Raw genomic sequence first — 17,409 nt, 5'->3', positions numbered from 1 at the left:
TGTAATATGAGTCATTTGAGAGGTGTTAACAGGACACCTGATGTTCAGAAGGTCAAGTAGCACACCAGGACACTAAGAGAGGCTTGTAGAAGCATCTTCTCGGGACATGCAGTAATGTTATTTGGTAGGTGTCGTAGGTGGAGTGACTCAGACCCCAGAGTACAAGCACCCACATCTCTTCGTAAGTTCAAGCTGAAGTGACCCTCTGCCTCTTAGAAGATTATTCTATTCTGCATTCATTTTAAATTCAATGGCTTATTGATTCTAGATGCTTAGAACATCACATTCTTTCAACAAAGTGAACATTTGGACATGAGCAGCATTTTAAAAAGTGTTTCCAATATTGTTCAGATTGACTTGCATGTCAATCTGAATTGGTTTATTTATGAGATATGCGGCAGAATATGGGCCTGTGTTAGTACAAGTGTCAAAATCCAGAGTCCTCCCTTTAAGCATCCCTCTCCCACACCCACAGAGTTGATAAAGCCACAGAGGAGAGGTAGAGTCCCAGGCATCAGTACTCTGAGCCTCAGCATACGCATGTGCACAAATATACACTTGCACTCAGATGTGCTCTGGAAGCACCAGACTTTTCCACCCTCAAGAAGCCATGGGGTTTGACCAATGTAGACTGATGTGTCAGAATGACCTGCACTGAGTAAGATCGGGGAAGCAGCAGGAACCCAATAAGGACTGAACACAAATTTTTACAAATTTGTCAGGAAAGGAAGTCAGAGCTCATTAAAATTGACTTAGAGAAATAATAGAAATGTGACATTTCGTGTTTCTGAGCATGGTGGTGGTTGTACACTCATAGCCAATATTATTAATTAAAATAAAATGATAGAATTGATGATAGGAATATCTAGATAGGGAATGTTCTGGCAGGAGGATTAAAGAAGACTTTTCTTGTTATTGTCCATGATGTGGGCAATGATTAAATAGATTAGTTATATTTGTCCTTTAAAATTATCTTAATTGTTTAGTTATGGAAACCAATATCTATCTAAAAATGAATTGTTGATATAATGACAATTTTCTCCTGTTTATTATTCATATACAGACTCTGACATTTCACTTAATAATAGATTGTATAAAATGACTAGTTAATGAATTAAGCAGAAATTATGATTTCCATATTCTTTTTTAAAATTAATGATGATACTCGATATTCAATAATTTAATTGAACCTTAAAGTAATTATTTTACAAACAGGAAAGATATCTATTTGGAAAAGAATAGGGAGAAAATAAAAGGAAGCAAGAAATATTAAAAATGAAAAGAAAAAAGATGAAAAAATATAATTGAATTCTATCGTCATAAAATTAGGTAAATTTTATTTTACCAAGTAAGTGCAGTTATTTGCATCCTAAAACCCTACATAAGATTTTTTAGACCCAACCATAGGCAATTACAAAGGATTTTCCCTGGTAGGCCTCAAGGGCAAAACTGCCCTCCCCACATCAGACTTGGTGCACAGCCAAAATACTGCAGAACTTGAAGGGACTCAGGCCCCTCCGGCCAGTCACGCTCTTTTGAATATCTGTATTCCTAGGCTGAGGCTTTGCTCAGGAGCCTCTGCTGAGACCTTATCAAGAAAGGAGGAAGATATTTTGAACACATTTTTCTTCACTCTGATTCAGCGTTCAGTACTTTTCCATTCCTTATGCCCTCCCTCTCTTCCCTAGGCTCTTGGGTCCATAAAATAGCAGGAGCTTTTATTCAGTGTTTCCTCGGCAGTAAGACATCCCTTATGTCTGCACTAAGCCTTCTGATTCTCAGCTGGCACTACTTCTCTGTGGGGGGGAGTGGAACAGGGGGACAATCATTGTTTTCTCCAGTTAAGCCTCTGGCTGATAACATTTAAGAGATTAAAGTCTCATCTGTTACTTTCATTTGGGTTTACTGTCTTAATCAGCTATTTTCGACACTTGCAGCTTAACTCAGCTCTCAGTTCGGCTCAGCTCTTGACAATAGTCTTACAGCTGATCCCTAAATTTACCCAAGTGAAATTAATTAGGAAATATATTTCTACCTGTAGCAAGTAGCATATATTTGGGATCCCCAACCCATCTTCTTCGCTTTTCCCCTTCAGTGTGTGTGTACAGGTGAGTCCGAGTGTGCGTGTGTGTGTGTGTGTGTGTGCAAAGGAAGAGAATGCTTCAATATCAATGTCCATTTTTTTTACCTGTATTAAGCAATTACCATTTCCCAGATCATCCGTCTTGCTTGTTCCACTAATGAAGACATTTGACTATCACCTGTATGCTTAGCTTCCTCCCAATGACTAACACCAATTTGAGTTCAGACAAGGAGAATCTCTTGCTCAACTTTCTGAGACTCGTTATACTATGATTGCTCAAGTAATTGTAATTGTGATTTTGTTCTAGTCTCTACATCTTGTCCTTGGCTCTGTTTTCTTCCTTAATTGCCTTTCTGCTTAGCCTTGGCTTAGTAGCCCTCCAAGTACATTTGTAGGTACCCCTATGAGCATAGAGACCTGTGCAAGTGCACAAGTTACATCCTGTGAAGCCAGCCTTGCTGGTATTCTTTTTAAAAACAGCCTTCACCTCTCAGGATGACCACTTTATCCATTCAGTTGTTCAGGCTAAAAACTTTTGTGTAATTCATGAATCTTTTTGTTGTCTTCATACTTATGGGATCCTACTTTGCATTGGGCAGTTACAGTTTATGTTTGTTTTCACAGCATAAATTTTTTTTTTTTTTTTTTTAGTTATGGCAATAATAATAGAGGGTTTTTATTTTTAACTGAAGGTATATAATCAGCATTAAAAAGAAAAATCTTTGGATATGGTATAGTTTATCTGTACTTGGTCATCTTTTGTTTGAAATTATGTTCCATTCCTTATGCTTAAGTTTGGAAATACTGAAATACAAATGAATTTTGGTGGTGTTAGGAATTCAATTCTGAGAGGAAATTGTTGCTGGAATTACAAAGAGCGTTCTTGATATAGTGCCAAGCATAATACTTGTCCTCAAAGGTAGACATGCCAGAGAACACAACTTGAATTGAGAAAAAAGAACAAATTTTCAAAATACTGCCTCTCTAACAAACACTTTAGTGACAGAGACATTCTCCCTTCCCCCACTAGTCTTCTCCATTTCCTCCTACTCTTTATTTACTTTAACTACAGATTCACACAGCATAAATTTTAATAGAGTGCTCTTTCATTTTCAAGGTCTAGTTGGGGTAATAAATTATAAGTTCATCCAATTCATATTCCATATATCATGCATCAAAAAGTTCTATTGGCACTATTCTCAAAACATGTCCAGTATCCATCCACTTCTTTTCATTTCCAATATACCATCATTGTCCATACTATTATTCTGTCTCACTTGGACCATAGAAACCACCTTCTTCCTGGTTTTACTGATTCTATAGTTGCTTCACTATAGTCTATTCACTATGTAGGAACCTGCTTATGTCACTTCCTTACTATGACATTCCAATTACTTCCCATCTCAGAATAAATATGAGCTTCTTGCCATACCCTATGAGGCCAGAAATGATCCAGCCTCTGTTTATCTTTCCACAATCATGTACTAACTTTCCTCCTCTTTCTCTTCAGTTTTTTTTTTTTTTCGCCAGGGATACTAGATTTCTTGCTGTCTCACAAATACATTGAGGTCATTCCCATCTGTGCAGCTCTCTTCTCCTGACCTTTTCATGAGTAGTGGCCTGACTTCATTTGGGTCTCTCTCTGCTCAAAGGTCAACTCATCTGACAGATGTCCCTGACCACCCTTTTTAAAGCATTTGCCTTGATTCAATGCAGGAAACATAAATAACTGTAGGTATTTCAAGCAGAAAGAAATTTAGTTTAAAAATAAGGAGCTTACAAAGTCATTAGAAAGAGAGGAAATCTGAGGGACACCACTGGACGCCTGATTTCATGGTCATCCCACTGTTGAGTTCTTGTAATTGCTTATGCCACTGCTACCACCACAGTTGCTGCTACGGCCTCACGCACACACAATGGTGGCCGGCAGTGCACATGTTCACATCTGCTGAAGGCCTAGCACAAGGGCCTCTAACTTCCTGAATCTTCCTCATCTTATGCAAGGACATCTCACTGGTAGAACCTAAAGCACATCTAGTGATCTATCTGCAAGGAAGTCTCTCAGATCCAATAATAACCTAAAGGACATAGTGGGGTGGGAATGGATGCAGAGTTCCTGGAGAAAGTATTTAGCACATAATCTTCCCTGACGCTCTCTCTTCTTTACTATGCTTTATTTTTCTTCAAAGCACTTATCACTATTTAAAACATTTATTTATTTATTTGTTATTATCTGTCTTTCCCCAAGGAATCTAAAGTTTAAGGCAAGAACTTTGACTATCTTGTTCACTGTTACATCCCCAAGGCTAGAAAGAAGCCCCTTGGCTCAGAATACAGCACTAGAGGAATATTTGCTAAATGTATGAATGAATAAAGGAATCATTCAAAACATATTTGCGTGGGATGGATAGTCATCTTTATAACATCATAAAATGTGAACAGCACACTCTATGTTTTGTAGGAACTATTGTGAGAAGTGGATTCCATTGTATAGGAAAAAGTAAAGCCATTAAGAATTAAATTTATAAATTTAGAAGAAACTCAATTTTAGGTCAGCAAGATTTGCAGCAAGAGAAAACGATCAATTCATTGTGCTTTTATAAAACTGGAAATCATATTTCTCTCTCAGAGAAGAAAAGCAAAATGAAAAAGAAGGATTCTTGGAAGTAGCAGAAATTTTCCATTCTCTTTTCCACCTTTCATTTGCTGCTGCTCAACATGGGAGACTGATCAGGTTGATGAAATTGTAAAAATTCTTGTGTATGCGAATCTAGACTTTTTTCTCTTGCTCACAAGAACTGACTGCTGGCAGACAAAATGCCAGAAGCCCACAGAGACAACCCCTGTCTGGCTGCTCTGCTTATGACTGGGTAGTTAATTTCAATTCATGTGCAAAAGGAAAGGAAGATTGTTTTAACCTGATGGTTGAAGCTATAGTCTTCAATCCATATTTACCAGAAATAAAACAGATTATTTTCTTAACCTTACTTTCTCCTATGTGTATTATAATGATTCTCAAACACTCAATGGATATCCCTGGAGAGCTTAAAAATATACTGATTACTGGACCCCACTTCCAGAGATTATGATTTAATTTTTTGGGGGTACAGGTTTGAGACTTGGGATTTTTAAAAGTTCCCAGGTGAACATAATAATTAGCCAAGTTCACAGACCATTGCTTTATGGGAAGGAATGTGGTAATTAGCAACTTCAAAATCCAACACAGACAATTGACACCGGTTTCTTGTTTACCTTACTTGAGAGTGCTTTCCTGAAAGTGCTTTTCAAACATTAGCACTTGCTTAGAGATCTCATATTCCAAGTACAGCCTGGAAACACAAGGTTCTTGGATGTTGCTAAGTTCTTCAATAACCACGACCCTTTGCCATCCTGTATTCTACTTTATTCATCCTTCAAAGACACTGTAGTGGCAGAATCCCTTGGCTTTCACCTAAGGAATAGATCATACTGCATTCCCTTGAAAGAAAATGGACTCATAAATGGGTCTTACCAAAAATGACTCCTTTAATAATCCATGTTTGAATATATATCAACATATTAAATTCTAGCAGCTAGGGAACAACTGCCTTTCCCCAAAGCATCCACCAAGAATCTACCAAACGTTTTTAATTCCTAAAATCAGTGACTCTGTAAATGTATAGTTATTTTGTATTGACATGTGAGTCAAAATATAGCATTTGAAAAGAAAATCTGCCCCTCATACAATTTATTCTATCTAGGCACTTGTTTATATGTGCCCTTTCCCTACCTGCCAGGTGTTTGGGCAAGGAGTGTTGGTATGATCTAATGACAACATGCTCATGGCCTATGGAATATGTAACATGATGACTTAGGGAAAGATTATCTGAATGTATCAAAGCACCTCTTAAGGTCATTTCAATAAAGAATTATAAGGAGGTGGATCAGTTAGGAACAGGAGGTGGAAGCTGATCATAATCTATAATGTAAACCCTGATCTGGGTACAGACCAAGTTATGAGGAAGCATTCTATGAGTAGGTAGAGGAAGATGTAGTAGAGAATGAAATGGAATTGCACTCTGGTTGGAGCAAAGTGTCCAGAGTAGTGATAGCATGAGTGTGGAGAGGGGAGGAAGGGAGAGTGAGAGAAAGAGAAAGAGCATACCCTAAAAATGCCTTTATGATCACAGTCTTTATGATTCTTGTTCTAGTCTATAAGTATCTTTTGATAGACTCTTTTCCTGGTAGTAAGTAATGTTAAGTCTTCATTTTAAACCAAAGATCCCAATTAGAACACTTTCTGTGTGGCAAGCTAGGAACTTTATCTTAAATGTCATCTACTACTCATTTACGTATATGCAATGTCAACACACTTGGAGATTCCAAAAAAGTAATCCACTAACTATGGTATACCTTGGCGAACCTCTCCCTATTTCCAGGCTATATAGCAGTAGTCTAATGCCTAAATCAAAGATGGAAATGCTGGGCCATGGATAGGATTCTTCCCACAGTGGATACTGATTGTTCTGCTCTGTATTTTAACATGGAAGATTCTACATAAAATTTTTGGATTTCTCTAGAAATCCTCCCTTTAAAAATTAGACCTGAAGACAATATGCTATCATTCCTGTGGGACAATTCCTAGGGTTGAAAAGGTGATTGCATTTTCCAGTTTGCTGCAGTTCACAATGCTATTGTGTAGCCAAGAATAAGTTGCCATTTGCATTTCTTTTCTTTATTAGAGAAGTTATGGGTTAACAGAACAATCATGCATAAAATACAGGATTCCTGTATACTGCTCTATTATTAGCATCTTTCATTTGTGTGGAACATTTGTTAAATGATTGTGGAACATGCTAATAATTGTACTATAAACTATAGTCCATGGTTTAACTTGGGGTTCACTGTTAGTGTAGTATAGTTCCATGTATTTAATGTCTTCAGGGTTCATCCATGTTTTTGCATGCATCAGGACTTCATGCCTTATTAAAACTGAATAATATTCTATCATATGTACATACCACATTTTGTTTATCCATTCATCAGTTGATGGACACGTGGGTTGCTTCTATCTTTTGGAAATTGTGAATAATGCTGTTATGAATGTTGGTGTGCAAATACCTACTTTCAATTCTTCTGGGTATATACTTAGTAGAGGGATTGCTGGGCCATATAGTAATTCTATATTTAGCTTCCTGAGGAGCTGCCAAACTGTCTTCTACAGCGGCTGCACCAAATTACATTCTCAACAGCAATGAATGAGTGTTCCTTTCTTCACATCTTTGGCAACACTTGTAATTTTCTGTTTTCTTGTTTTTGTTTTTTTTTTAATAGTAGCCATTCTATTGAGGGTGAAATGATATCTCATGGTTTTGCTTTGCATTTCACTAATAGCTAGTATGTTGAGCATCTTTTACTGTGCTTTTTACCCATTTGTATATTCTCTTTGGAGAAATGTCTATTCAAGTATTTTGCCCATTTTTTTTTGAATGCAATTTTATTGAGATATATTCACATACTAGATAATCATCCAAAGTATACAATCAATGGTTCACAGTATCATCCTATAGTTGTACATTCATCACCACAATCAATTTTTGAACATTTTCATTACTCAAAAAAATAAATAAAAATGAAGAGAACATTCAAAATATCCCCTTATCCCCTCCTATTACTTATTTTTATTTTGTCTTTATTTTCTTGCTCACCTTTCCATACACTAGATAAATGAATGCCAGTCACAAGGTTTTCACAATTACAGTCACACCATAAAAGCTATATAGTTATACAATAATCTTCAAGAATCAAGGCTATTGGATTACAGTGCAACAGTTTCAGGTATTTCCTTCTAGTTATCTTAATACACTAAAAACTAAAAAAAGGATATCTATATAATGCATAAGAATAACCTCCGGAATGATCTCTTGATTCTATTTGAAATCTCTCAGCCACTGAAATTTTATTTTGTTTCATTTCTCTTCCCCCTTTTGGTCCAAGAAAGCTTTCTGAATCATCGATGCCAGGGCCAGACTCATCCGTGTGAGTCATGTTTCATGTTGCCAGGGAGACTCACACCCCTGGGAGTCACGTCCTATGTAGTGGGGAGGGCTGTGAGTTTACCTGCAGAGTAAGCTTAGAGAGAGAGTTTTGTCTGTTTTTAGTTGTGTTGTTTGTCTTTTTATTGTTTAGTTACAGCATTTCTTTATATATTCTGGACATTAAACCCTTATCGGATATGCGATTTGCAAGTATTTTCTCCTATTGCTTAGGGTGTCTTTTTACTTTCATAACAAAGTACTTTGATGCACAAAAGTTTTTAATTTGGAGGAGGTTCCACTTACCTATTTTTCCTTTCATTGATTGTGCTCTGGATATAAAGTCTAAGAAAGCATTGCCTAACATGAGATCCTGAAGATGCTTCTCTACATTTTATTTTAGGAGTTTTATAGTCCTGGCTCTTATATTTACTTTTTAATGCATTTTGAGTTAATTTTTGAATATGGTATGAGACACGCATCCTCTTTCATTCTTTGTAAATGGATATCCAGTTCCCCAGCACCATTTGTTGTGTCTTTGGGTCTAAGGTGAGTCTCTTGTAAACAACGTGTAGTTGAATCATGTTTTTTATCTATTCTGCCAACTTGTGCCTTTGGTTTGGGGAGTTTAATCCATTAACTTTCAGTGTTATTAGTGTAAAGGCAGTAATTCCTTCAGCCATTTTGTCCTTTGGCTTTCATATGTCAAATCTTTTTTTTTTTTTTTTTCCTCTCTTTTCCTTTATTGTAACATGTTTTTATGTATAGTTTATCTTTCGTGATGTATCTGACTGATTCCTTTCTCATTTTGTTTCTGTATATTTTTAAAATACGTTCTTTGTAGTTACCCTGGGATTTATATTACACAACTGTACCAGTTTGAATGTATTGTGTCCCCCAAACGCCATCATCTTTGATGTAGTCTTGTGGGGCAGATGTTTTGGTGCTGATTAGATTTGCTTGGAATGTGCCCCACCCAGCTGTGGGTGATGACTCTGATACTCCCATGGAGGCATGGCCCCACCCATTCAGGGTGGGCCTCCATCAGTGGAGCCACATAAATGAGCTGACTCAAAGAGAAGGAACTCAGTGCAGCTGTGAGTGATGTTTTGAAGAGGAGCAAGCTTGCTAGAGAGGAACATCCTGGGAGAAAGCCATTTGCAACCAGAACTTTGGAGCAGACACCAGCCACGTGCCTTCCCAGCTAACAGAGGTTTTCTGGACGCCATTGGCCATCCTCCAGTGAAGGTACCCGATTACTGATGTGTTACCTTGGACACTTTATGGCCTTAAGACTGTAACTGTGTAGCCAAATAAAGCCCCTTTTTATAAAAGCCAATCCATCTCTGGTGTTTTGCATTCTGCAGCATTAGCAAACTAGAACAACAACATGCATCTTAAATATAGCATACCTCTGTCTTCTTGCCTCCATGGTTTCTGATGAGAAATCAGCACTTATTGAGGATCTCTGGCATGTGACAAATCACTTTTCTCCTGCTGTTTTCAGAATTCTCTTTTTGTCTTTGGCATTTGATACTCTGATTAGTATGTGTCTCAGGTTAGGTCTACTAGGATTCATTCTGTTTGGAGTTAGTTGAGCTTCTTGGACATGTACATTTATGTCTTTCATAAGTGTTGGGAAATTTTTGGCCCTTATTTCCTCAAATATTCTTTCTGCCCCCTTTCCCTTCTTTTCTTCTTCTGGAACAACCATGATGTGTATGTTTCTGTGCTTCGTGCTGTCACTCAATTTCCTGAGACACTGCTCAATTTTTAAAATTCTTTTCTCTATTCATTCTTCTACCTCTATTATTTTGATTGTCCTCTTTTCTAGTTCATTGATTCTTCTGCCTGTTGAAATCTGCTGTTGTATGACTAGTGCATTTTTAATCTCTACTAGTGTGCCTTTCATTCTCATATTTCTGTTATGTTTCTTTTTATACTTTCAAATTATTTATGCTTTCACATTTTCTTCTTAATATCTTTTAGCTCTTTATGCCTATTTTCCTTCAGCTCCTTGAATTGGTCTAGGAGAATTTGTTTGAAGATCTTTGATTAATTGTTTCAAATTCTGTGTCTCCTCTGAAGTTTTAATTTGTTCTGATATCTTTCTGTTTCTTAGTATGACTTGTAAATTTTTGCTGATGTCTAGGCATCTGATTATCTTGATGAGTTAACTCTGAAAGTTAGCTTCTCTTTCTTGTCTAGGACTTTGTTGTTGATTAGCTTTGTGTTAAGGCTCTTTCTGATGCTTGTTCCAACTTACTCTGGACCTTTAGAAAAGCTGGAGTTGAACTGATTAGATTTTTGCAGCTCTTCTTCATCAGATCCTGCCCTGTATATGTGGTACAATATTTAAGATTGTACTTTTTGCACAGCTGCTCACCCTCAGGAGAGAGCTTTCTTTCCTGTGTTCCTTCTCTGTGAAACTTGATCTGTTCTGTTTGTTTTTCTGCAGACTTTTCTCCCAGCACCTATGATTTGTTTAAATTCTCCCTTTCTCAGTGCCCCATTTTCCTTACAGTTTTCCATTCTGGGACCCATCTTATCTTACAGCAGTTCAGTTTACCACTCCCCTTTGTTCTGTGAAGCTTGTCTGCTGCCAGTGTCTTCCCCATTATGGTTTCCCACCCCAGGGAGCCAGATGGGTTTAATCCAGAAAGGTGAGTCACTTTAGAAAAGTTCATCTTGTCTTTAGATGGTCCAGCTGACTGAAACTGAATTGAATAGGGCACAACAGTTTTTGCCAGCATTTCTATTAAGGTTTTCCTTACTCACCCCCCCGCCCCATTGAGTTTCTTTTTATATGCAGCACTTCTCCATGGTTTGTGTTCTACCTGGGTCTCTGCAGATTTTGGTCCCTGTGTTTGGATATGCATGGAGTTCTGACTCCCTGCTGTAAGTTGCTTTTCATTCTCTGTCCACTGTGGGAGGGACCTGGGCTTTTCTGCCTCTGTGTGACTCCCAAGATGCAGGAGACAGAGTTATGGGGAGGGGAATGGGAACAGATAGGCAGTCCTGGACAGAATTGTCCTACTTGATGTTTCTGTTTCTTCAGTTCAGCATTTGTGGAGTCCTTCTCCAGTTCCCTATCATCCTCCAGAATTTTAATAAAGTGGGATTTGTCCTCTTATTCACTGTATATCTAGGAATGCATGACATCACCCTCTCTTTTTGTATTTTTAATCATTTTTCATTTTGTATTTTGCTGACAAGTTTCAGTGCATATAGGGTCATGAAAATCAAAACTTCATAAATTTTGCATTTTCTGATCACAAAATTCTTTTATCCCCCTTTTTTGGCATTTTTAAAAGCTTAAATCACATCTGATATTAATATTGACTCCTACTGCTTCCTTTTGTGTTTTCATTTGCCTGATTATTCTGAATGATTGCTTCATTTCCAATCTTCTTGGACACTTGGTTTTTTGAGTTTCTTGATAATAGCATGTTGCTGGGTTTTATTTTTAGTGTTCCTTTTAGTGTTTCTGTTGTTTGATCTCATAGTGATTACTGAAATGATTGATATACTTGTTTTCCTTCCAACTTAATCCTTGGTTTTAATTTTATATTTTGATTTCTTTCCCCTCTTTTCTTCATTTTTGCAAATATGGTCAAGTTGCTATTTGTTGTGTTTTCTTTCCCTGGTAATTTGGAAACTTAATTGTGTTTGCAATTCCATAAGTTGTTAAAATTCCTTTTCCTATTACCGTAAGCAGAAATGTATTTAACTATTATTATTTGACAACAAAAGAAGTATTTTCCCATCCACCAAGATGCACTATTTGACCTCCTACAAGGTGTTTTATTCCCCCTGATGACTCTTATAACTTTAGATAATTGGAATTCCCCTTAAAAATTATTTTCTCTCTTAGGAATGCTTATTTGGCACTTATTTTCACATATCCAAGTTATTTTTATCCATTTATACTTCATTTAATAAACATTTCTACCTGAAATCTTGTGAGCCCTTGAATTTCTTTCCTTGCTCTAACTGCTGAGTATCTGTTATGCTCTTCTCTGAGAAGCTGGTAGATGCTATTTCATTATCTTATAGCTTCCAATATTGGAGATGAGAAAACCTGACACAATCTGATTCTTTATCCTTTGTGAGTAACTTTTATTTTTCTTTTCTTCTCTGGAACTTGTCAGTTTTGTTTATATCTTAGTGTTCAGGAATTTTATGTATCTTGCAAAAGTATGTGTCTTTTCCCAGTAGCTCAGGCTGGAATTGGTGAGAACTTTCAATCTAATTTTTTTCTTCATCTCAAGAAAAATGCTGTTTAATTCTTTTCTTTCTCCTCCATTCCTTTTTATACTCCTGGAATGCCTATTTTTCACCATGCTATGCTTCCTGAATCTCATGTCCTTATCTTTTATCCTTCCCATCATGATTTTCATTTATTTATATGGCTATACAATGCTATGAAGAAAGACTTGAATTTAATCTTCTGAATGACATTTTCAGATCTTAACAGTGACCATAATCTTCAATTATCTACTAAATTGTTTTTTTGCAAAATTGTGCATTATTTTAACTTTCAAAAATTTCTCCTTTTTGCTGAAATGGAATCTACTTGAGTTTCTTATTATTCTCATTCAAATTACTGTCATCTTTCTAGGAGTTTGAGGTTCGTGAACATGTATTTTATTTTTTTGTTGTTTGCTATTTCTCTTTGTGGCTATTGGGCCCCCTTAGATGGGCTATTATATTTTTCTGTTTTCTCACTAGAGAGTAAGGCTGGTTGTTGGGAGACCCTAAGTGACAGCAGTGTTCTCAGAATTCCCTTCCCCACAATCAGTCATGATCTGACGCTATATAGTGAGCATGTAGACTCACCTATCAACTCAGGAGTAGGTACAGAGGGAAAGCATTCCTCTTTCTTCCCCAAAGGAATAATGACAATACCTAACACTTCCATAGCTATTAATATATTTCAGGGTAAGAGGGTTAAACATATCTTATATCTTTCAGGGTAAGAAGGTTAAACATATTTAAACCTTCATAATGACCATCTGAAGTAGGCTTCATCAATACTCCCAGTTTACAGATGAGGAAATGAAGGATAAATCACTGGCTCAAGGCACATATGTGTTAAAACAGAGCAGGGTTCAAGTGTTGGAAATCTGGCTTCAGAACCCACACCCTTAGCCATTACTCTCCATGCTGCTCCCAAAGAGTATGACCTGTCAAGAAGAAAGGGAACAATTGATTGTAATCATGTTCTGTAAAGTGGTGGGTCCTTGTTGCTAAACTGAATTCTGATTGAATAAAAAACAAAGATGAAGGTAGATTTAAAATTCCATGTAAAGTTTGATGACAGAACCAGCCCTTGGAAAATTATGAAACCTTGGCAATAGTTTATATTCTGCATTCGTCCATTTTCCTGGGATTCCACATCCTTCTCATTCTGGAACATCAATGATAGGAACCCACCATTTTAGACCTTTAGGTCAGGGGTTGCAAACTATAGCCTGAGGGCCAAATTTAGCCTACTGCCTATTTTTATCAGTAAAAATTTTATTGCAACACTGCCACGCTCATTTGCTTAAGTATTGTCTATAGCTGTTTTTGCACTACAGTAGCAGAGTTGAGTAATTGTGATAGAGATGCTAGAGCCTGCAAAGCCTAAAATATTTACTATCTGACCCTTTACAGAAAAAGTTTGCTAATCTTTGCTCTAGATTGATATGTTCTTCTCAAGAATTATTCTGGGTCTTTCATTTCCCTAGCACTAAAACTTGACTTAAAGTAGGTCCCATTCCAGAGAGCTTTTGTTCTCTGCTTTCCAGAGAGAACAAGAAGTCTAAAACCTAATTTACAAGATATTAAAGACTGATACTGATTTTGTGTGTTTACCTCAGGGGGCATTTGCACTCTAATGGAGGACTTCTGAAGAGAAATGTTTGTAGCACAAAGTAATCAATACCTCATTTTGTAATTTCAGAGTCCACAGCAAATTAGAAAGATCTTTCTAGTGCCCTTCTAATTGTATTACCTTCTCCATATCTGATCGCATTTACCATGCATGTATTTTGTATGCTTTGTCTGACATTTCTCTCTCTGGCTGCTGGACTCCTTAAATGTGTTGTTAATCTTTGTGTTAACTTACTGGGCTCATGTCTGGTGGTTGGAGAACTGCATGTGATGGAAAGTGAAGAGGTCTCTGTGTGGCCTGCTGTATAGAAGCAACTGGGCAGCCAGACTGTCCATTCCATGAGAAAGAAATCATAGAGTAGTTTTATTCATAATTTTTTTTTTAAAAATCAGGGTTGGGAAGATAGGTACTACTTTGCAGAAGGTAAAGAAAAGCCATTCTAGTGATGATGGCTGGTCAGTAATTACTGTGAATTTTTACATAGGTTTGTGAAGTTTCTACAACACTTTCTAAAGCTTGTTTAATATTCTCTACATCACCATGAATAACATATGAGATCACAGGTTCACATCAAACCGCTCATAATTAACAGAGGTACATCACAAATCTTTGTCTTTTGATGCTGAATATCATGTCTTTCCAAGTGTCCATGATGCTTTTATTGGAAAAGATGTAGAGAAACATGATGGAGAGGAGTTAAGGGATGCTGCTGGCACAAGGCTAGGTCAGGAAAAGGCAATTTTCCTTTCTGCAGAGAAGGGCAACTTTCTTCACTGCACAGAAAAAACTGAATTCTTCAGAAGTTTGTCATTCATGTGTCCATTCATTCATTCACTTAACAAATGTTTATTGAGAGCCTTTTATGGTTCAGTTATTGTTCTCAGAGCTGAAGACAGCAGTGAACAAAAGATACTTGTCCTCATGTGGTGTATATTTGGAGATTTGGGCAATAGAAAAAGATAAACAAAATATATAGTATGTTAATCTGTGACAAGTACCAAGGAGATAAAAGCAGAGAAGAGACAGGGAGAACATAAGATGGCAGCTAGGTGAGACAGGACAAAAAAAATCTCTGTGAAAAATACTAGAAAAAAACCAGAAGGAGACCCAGAGTACCAGTTTCAGCGATGCGCCAGTTGGATGAGGCTTCCTAGCACCACAGGGGCTGTATACTTGGTTTAACCGGGTGTCCGTGTTCCAAAATGAGTGAGTAAGCCGGCTGGAAGACCCGCAGCCATTGCTGTGGTGTGGGGAAGCCGGGAGTTGGTGGCTGGAGACAAACCGGTTCTTTGAAAAAAAAAGGGAAAAACCCAAGAGCGGCTGCAGTTGCCGATGGTGGGAACCACGCAGCGAAACATGACAGGAGCGAGCTGAGCTGGCCTCTCGGTGTCGGCCGTGGAAGATAGCTCGCGGCAGACACCCTCGGGACCGGGGAGTGCAGGGGAGAGCCGGAGGGAGGGAGAAGCCCCGCTGCTTGTAGCTGGATCCCGGAGGGCTGGATAAACTCCTGCCCGGGGCCATGCCCACAGCCCAGAGCCCTGCCAGTTGTCCCGGAGCTGGGAAGGAGGAACTGTGCGAAGAGAGGGGGTTGTGGAGATGCCCCGTTCAACCATTTTTGCGTCGGGCTGAGAGTGCCCCAGCACGGCAGGGTGGCCCGGGGCTTCCCTTGAGGGATGGCACACAGTTGTGATGTAGCACAGCCCTCCCTCAGCAGAGGTCCTGGAAGATCACAGCTGAGAAAGAGGGCCCTCTCGGAAAACCCAGGGATGCTGCACCAAGTCCGGTGATTTGTGGGTCAGTGAGAGAGAGAGGGTCTGGGACAGATCTGAAATGAAGGCTTAGACTCTTGTGACAGCCTTGAATCTCCAGGAACACCTGGGTGGATTGAATATTAAAACTGCCTTGCCTCCCTGGCCACCCGGACACATGCCCCACATTCAGGGCGGATGGCTCTAGCAACACACCCAAACTGAGTTCACCAACTGAACCCCACAAGAATCATTTCCCCACCCACCACGGGGACAAGGTTGGGGAGAGCTGACTTGAGGGGTATAGGTGACTCACAGACGCCACCTGCTGGTTAGCTAGAGAAAGTGTACGCCACCAACTTGTGTTTCTGAAAAATTAGATAGGCATTTTTTTTTAACAACTTGAAGAACCCTATCAAGCAAAGCAAATGCCAAGAGGCCAAAAACAACAGAAAATCTCAATGCATACGATAAAACCAGATGATATGGAGAACCCAAGTCCAAACACCCGTATCAAAATATCAGAAGACACCCAGTTCTTGGCTCAATTAATCAAAGAACTACAATCGAGGAATGAAAATGTGGCAAAGGATTTAAAGGACATCAAGAAGACCATGGCCCAGGATATAAGCGACATAAAGAAGACCCTAGAAGAGCATAAAGAAGACATTGCAAGGCTAAATAAAAAAAACAGAAAATCTTATGGAAATAAAAGAAACTGTAGGCCAAATTAAAAAGATTCTGGATATTCACAATACAAGATTAAAGGAAGTTGAACAAAGATTCAAAGTCCTAGAAGTCCACAGAACAGAAAATGAAAAAACAAAAGAAAGAATGGAGAAAAAAGTCAAAAAAATTGACATGGATCTCAGGGATACGATAGATAAAATAAAACATCCAAACTTAAGACTCACTGGTGTCCCAGAAGGGGAAGAGAAGGGTAAAGGTCTAGAAAGAGTATTCAAAGAAATTGTTGGGGAAAGCTTCCCCAACCTTCTACACAATATAAATACACAAAGCATAAATGCCCAGTGAACTCCAAATAGAATAAATCCAAATAAACCCACTCTGAGACATATTCTGATCAGACTCTCAAATACTGAAGAGAAGGAGCAAGTTCTGAAAGCAGCAAGAGAAAAGCAATTCACCACATACAAAGGAAACAACATAAGACTAAGTTGTGACTACTCCGTGGCCACCACGGAGGCGAGAAGGCAGTGGCATAACATATTTAAAATCCTGAGAGAGAAAAATTTCCAACCAAGAATACTTAATCCAGCAAAACTCTCCTTCAAATTTGAGGGAGAGCTTAAATTTTTCACAGACAAACAAATGCTGAGAGAGTTTGCCAATAAAAGACCTGCCCTACTCCAGATACTAAAGAGAGCCCTACTGACAGAGAAACAAAGAAAGTAGAAAGAGATATAGAGAATTTTAACAGACATATATAGAACCTTACATCCCAAATCACCAGGACACTCATTTTTCTCTAGGGATCATGGATCTTTCTCCAGAAGGGACCATAGGCTGGGACATAAAACAAGAGTCAATAAATTTAAGAAGAAAAAAGAAAATTGAATATATTCAAAGCACATACTCCAACCACAATGGAATACAAATAGAAGTCAATAATTTTTTGAATTGTAACTCCACTATTTACTTTCTACATGATATAAAATACACAAA

Source organism: Choloepus didactylus, chromosome 3 (genome assembly GCF_015220235.1).
Source record: "Choloepus didactylus isolate mChoDid1 chromosome 3, mChoDid1.pri, whole genome shotgun sequence".
NCBI classification, from domain to species: domain Eukaryota; kingdom Metazoa; phylum Chordata; class Mammalia; order Pilosa; family Megalonychidae; genus Choloepus; species Choloepus didactylus.
This window is presented reverse-complemented; position numbering follows the sequence as displayed.